Raw genomic sequence first — 6,274 nt, forward strand, 5'->3', positions numbered from 1 at the left:
AGGGCTTGTGTGGCTGGCTGGAGAGTTGTGGGGATCGAACTAGAGCCACCTGAGGCTGACAGCTTGGTGGAAGCAGCCACTTAAAGAACTGAGCTAAGGCCAGGCCCCCTGTAATTTTCCTTGAAAAGATCTTTGATCTCTCTAGTTAGATGAATTCCAAGGTATTTCATTTTCCTTTGCACTTTTTCTTCTATTCTCTCTCTCTCTCTCTCTCTCTCTCTCTCTCTCTCTCTCTCTCTCTCTCTCTCTCTTTCTCTCTCTCTCTCTTTCTTTCTTTGTGGGAATGTTGTTCTTCCACAAGAAGAACATATGGCTAGTGGTCAAGAAATGTGTTCCAAAAATAATTCCTTTTTTTTGTATGTTCGCGAAGGGTCTACAGGTGTTCAGGATCTCACTACTAGATTGGACTCACAGTGATCCGCCTGTTTACAGCATCTCAAGAGCTGGAATTATAGGTGCGTATCACCACATCCAGTCTCAACTGCTGTCTCAGCGCATCCCGGGTTGGGGCCAGCACGGCAGGCCTGGGGATCAAATCCAGGCCCCTTTGCCTGCTTGCAGGTGCTTTAATCTGCTGAGCTATTTGGCCAGCCCCCAAAAATAATTTCAATGCTCACAATGTCTGAGGAAAGAGCAAAGAAGCTTTCTAAAAAAACCTGCTTTCCCTTTCTATTTCATTTTCCTGTAGCATTTCTTACCGAAACATTTCTCTACCTGAACTTCTTTCCTTTCTGTGTTAGTCAGCTTTCCATCACTGTATCAAAATATCTGTGATAACCAATTTCAAAGGACAGAGAAGGTTTACTTGGGCTCATGATTTCAGCTTTCTTTCTTTTTTTTTTAACTTTTTGAGACAGGGTCTCACTATGCAGGTCAGGCTGGCCTTCAGCTGATTTTGTAGCCCAGGCTGGTCTCAAACTCACAAGATCCTCCTGCCTCAGCCTTCTGAGAGCTGGGATTACAAGAACGCACCACCACACCCAGCTGATTTTAGGTTTCAGGTCATTGTCAGCTGGTCCAGTTGCCCTGCGTCTGGTGTAAAGCAGTACATTGTGGTGGCAGAACATGGCAGAAAAGGCTGCTTATATCATGGCAGTCAAGAAGCAAAAGAGAGAGAGGGAGAGCCTGGGGTCCCTCTATGCCCTTAAAGAAATCCTCCAATGACCTAAATTCTCCTTCTAGGCCCCCCCTCCTATAGGTTCCACCAATTATGCCAAAGGCAGGAGACAAACCTTCAGCATACAGGCCTCTAGAAGGACACTTACCCAAACCTTTGTACTTATAAAAATTAAAATGCTTCAGAAATGGCAATTTTAGTGAGACAAATATAGCTTCAGTTCTTCACTGTTTGCCTGAGGGCTGCTATACTGACTCATCAACACAGGATGGGAAGTACCACCTTGGGAGGACAAACTGCTGCCATCAGCATCAGACCTCTCCTAGCTTATCTTGTAACCAGGCTAGTCTCTACCTAATAAGCACATAAGGTAGAAGAAACATGAGCTCCTTCAATTAGCAGTACAACCCCTGCCCGCTACAAAGCCACTTTTCTTCCGTACATGTTTATTCCAACCTTTGAACCTTCTTAGGCCTCCCAGATTCTGACAGCAATAATAATACATTGCTTCAGTGGTGTTCTCTGGGTGTGTGTGTGTGTGTGTGAGTGTGTCTGTGTGTCTGTGTGTCTGTGTGTGTCTGTGTATCAGAGATTTTGTAGCTACATCCTCAGCTCTTTTTATTTATTTTGAGACAGAGTCCCATTAAGGTTGTCCAGGCCTACCTCAAACTTGCAATCCTCCTGCTTTAGGCTCCCAGAGCTCAGGGATTACAGGTATGTCACCACACAAGTCTTTCTTTGTCTTTTTGATAGCAGCACATTTCTATTTTACTTCACTGATCTTACTGAAGAAATCATTTTTTTTTTAAAGTCAGTTAGCCCATGTGCCTTACATGGATCAGTATAGGAGATCTGATCCATTCCCCCAACTCTAGTACTCTGTCTATGCTGGTGGTTCCTAGTACTATATCTCTTGTCCAAACCTTTCTCCTCAGCCCTGGATGACCACCTGCCCATCCATAAGCAAATATCTCAATTTGGATGTACCAGAAGCACTTCATGTGCTCTATACTGAAAATTTTATCATCTTCTTCCCCTGCCATGCTCTTCTTTCTGTTGTCCTTAGTTTCCTACCTAGGTGACTGACCTCACCATGTGCGTAGTTTGTCATGTCAGCCACCTATCCTTTTTTCCTCCCAGTACAAAGGACTGAACCCAGGACCTTCACTCTGAGCCATATCCCTAGCTCCAACCCCCCTTCCTTTCTTATTTTGTTAAGTTGCTGAGATGCCTAAACTGGAATTTGAACTTAGGATCCACTTGCCTACATCTTCCAGAGTGCCGGTATTACAGGCATGCACCACCATGCCCGGCTCCTACTTTTGTTTTTCATTCCCATTGTCCAAATGCCAACTCTTGTGCATTCTGCTCATTAAATATATTTCAAATCCCTTTCCTACCCCACCACTGCCACTAGAAATCCAGACCACTGTCACTTCATGCCTCAGTCAGTGGAAAGGGTTCTGAATCACCTCCTTGCTCCCAGTCTATGGTCTCAAAGGCCCACTCTATACATTGATGCTAGAGTGATTATCCTACAACACAAACTACACGTGCTATGTGCCTGCTACCAATACATATGAGATAATCCAAATTTCTCAATGTTGCTTTATCAGGAATTCATGATCTAGTCTGTATCCCCTTCTTTTCCTCCAAACCTTGCTATAGCCTCAGTTAGCTTCTCTCTGTGTGTCCCACCTCTTCCTGGTCTTTGCAGAACACCCTGGCTTTGCTGCATCACCTGATACTGGTTATCAAGGACACACAATTTCAGGTCTCAGTGTAAAGCCACATGTCCCTGAGAAGCCTTCCTAGCATTATTCCTGTCATAGCCTGAGTAAAGCACTGTCTCTCTCATCTTCTAACGACTATACTTACTTATCTGAATGTATTGCATTCTGTATTTTAATTGTCTATTTAGTCCTCCATCTCCCCTTTCTAGATTGCTAGCACCCTAAGGACAAATGGAATATCTTGTTTATTTTTATATCTTTCATAAAGGGATATTGCAAAGGCCTCATAAAAGATCTAGTAAAGTCCTAGAACTTTTAGGTTCTCAATTTCACATGAAGTTATAGAAGTGACAGGCTCCTTGGCTGCTAGGACATTTACAAATAAAGCTCAAGTTACTGTGCCTGGATTAGCAAGTAACACTTCAGGCGTAGGCCAGATTGGAGAAAATCAGGACTCCAATTCTTGACGGAGAGCTTGGCAGGGACTGAGCTAATTCTGCAGCCAGCAGTTGCTCTCTTATCGATCTAGAGCATGTGGATTGTGAAACAGTCTTAATCCCCAATTCTGATAGGAGAAATTTCATCCTCAGAACTCATTATAAACCAGGCAAGGGGCTGGTGAGATAGCACAGTGGACTAAAGCCCCTGTGTAGGCAAACTAAGGCAAGCGCAGGAACCGCAGTCCGATCCCTAGCATCACCTGTGCCAGCCCCGCCCCCCAGTGTGGGCTGAGCTGGCCACAGAGTCCTGGCGGGTGTAGTGGCGCACGCCTGTAATCCCAGCACTGGGGAGGCTAAAAACAAGAGGATCACTACGAATCTGAGCTGCGTAGTGAGACCCTGCAACAACCAAATACATTTTTAAAAAATTAAAAAAGAAACCAGGCAAAGTGAATATCCTGTTCTTTTCTTTGTTGAAGTACTCATCTGGGGATTAGGTGGTTTCAAGCACAGATTCCAGCAAAAGAGATAAGCAGAAGATGAAGACTGGTGCCAAAGAAAATGCAGGGACAGAAGGTTTGAATAAATGGAGGAATGAACAGTTGGAATATTTTTATGGGAATATGCCAGGAACAGAGGTGAACAAGAGACAATGCCTCTGCTATGCAGAAGGAAAGAGTCAGACAACAAGCAAACAAATCAATCAGTAAGATAAAATCAAAAAGTGATAGATGTAGGATGTCAAAGCAGGGTGATGTGAGAGAGGCCAAGAGGTGGGGAGATGCTTACACAACAGCAGGTCAGGGAAGCTGTCTTTGAAGAGGAAACATTTAAGCTGAGATCAGCGTAGGGAAAAGGAGACAGGCGTGCAAAGAAATGGAAGAGGAATGCTCTGGAAGAAAGAGCAAGTGCAAGAAATACATATTCAAGCTCAAAAAACAGACAAAAAAAAAAAAAAAAGAGCTGTGAACAAGAGCAGCTCGGCTGCAGAAGGAGGCGGGCTTGTGTGCTGGAGGGGTTGGTTTAACATCCTGGGGCCGGGCGTGGTGGCGCACACCTGTAATCCCTGCACTTGGGAGGCTGAGGCAGGGGGATTGTTATGAGTTCAAGGCCAGCCTGGGCTACAAAGTGGGCTCAAGGCCAGCCTAAACCGCATAGAGAGATTCTGTCTCAAAAAAAAGAGTCCCCCCCAAAAAAAATAATCAAATGAACAATAACCAAAGCACCTTGGGAAGCCACAGGAAGGTTCTAACAAGTGATTAACTTTACCCAAATAACCTGGGATTTGTGGAGTGAAGAGATCTGAGCTAAAAGAGAAAAAAAACATTTATTTCTCCTATTTAAATTAAAACCATCTATCTGTGCCTTTTCTGGTTTCAGTACTCAGAATCAATTGCTGATATAATCCATTTATGATATATTGTATTTCCATAATTGAAGGAGAAGGTAGAAATATTACTGCTATTAGTGACTCTGGATGGAGAATGAACATTCCCTGTACTTCTTCTTCTTTTTTTTTTTTAATAGCTCCTTCCCTGTGGGAAATTAGAAAGTAATTTTATGTAAGAACTAAAATTAAAGCAATTACTAATTTTAACCTGTTCTCCTCCCAGGTGATTATTGCAATTAAAATCAGAACTTTTGAGCAGTCACACCTAACCAGAATTTAAGGTTTGGGGATCTTTCCTGATAGACCTTTAGGCAAAGAGCTGAAATCTTACAAACTGTCTCTACTGAATTACCTTTCTATGAAATATGTGGACAGCATTCCTGGCCAGTGAGTATAATCTCTGTAGTGCTTGTTAATGATTGCAAACGTAGGTCTGTTGTGTACAATTCAGAAACTTGGTGGTGTTCTCTGTCAAAATAAAAACTTAGTACACTATAGTGCTGAAAAAAATATTTTTTCTCTGAGGATCTCAAAGTGTTCCACTGATGTTTTCTCATTTGTTCTCACCCTGTCCCCAAGGTAAGGAGATGGAAATTGCTGTGCACATGCAATAGGTGGTGGAATAAGGCCAAGAGAGATGAACGAACACGCCCAAGGTCACGCGACACGTCCGTGTGGGGGGAGGAATGATCTTAGGTCTTCTCACGCCCAGGAATCTGGCATTTTGCAATGTCAGGCAGGTACCAAACCGGTTCTTGTTTGGTACATTTGAATCCCCTTGTATACAATTACAGTGAACTAATAAGACATCTGATCTGGGACCAGAGATATAGCTCAGTGGCAGAACTCTTGCTGAGATACACCTCCCCAGTACCACCACGACCGTGGGAGATGGAGAAAGGGACAGGGGTGGGAAGGGGTAGAAGAGGGGATGGAGGTCTGCTGTTTGCATTGGCAATAGCTCTTAAGGGTTTGTTTTAGCTTGTTGCTTTTAAGAAGTTGTTAGAAGTGATGACATTTGGGAGATTGAAAAGATACAGTAAGATTAAGATATTTATTACTAATATTACATGTGGGTTGTCTATCTAGGAACCTATATTGAACTGTAAAAACTTTATTATTTCTTTATGTTTGTTGTTTAAGGAATGAAACATATGAACACACACACACACACACATACACACACACACACACACACACACACACACACCCTTTATTGATCATTTTCTCACTGAATTCTTTTCTTCCATAGTAGGGTAGTTGAGTTGTTTGAGATTTGGTTTTAAGATTTTTGATGTTTCCATGTCCTCCCATAGTTGCATATATTCTTGCCCTTTTTTGTGATCTTTTCTCTCTCCCATAACTGAATATTTATTGTTATTTTTTTTTTCTATGCAAGACGTGAAGGTGCATGCTTGTAACCCCAGCCCTCTGGAAGCCTGACTCAGGAAAATCACACATTCCAGACCTGCCTGGGAAATTTAGCAATTTCGTAAAATCTTGACTCAAAATAAAAAACCAAAACAGGGCTAAACATGTAGCAGTGTGAAGGGCTTAGGTTCAATCCCCAGTACAAAATAAAATAAAATAAAAT

The sequence above is a fragment of the Octodon degus genome, unplaced genomic scaffold, assembly GCF_000260255.1.
Source record: "Octodon degus isolate 3935 unplaced genomic scaffold, OctDeg1.0 scaffold00001, whole genome shotgun sequence".
In the NCBI taxonomy this organism is placed as follows: domain Eukaryota; kingdom Metazoa; phylum Chordata; class Mammalia; order Rodentia; family Octodontidae; genus Octodon; species Octodon degus.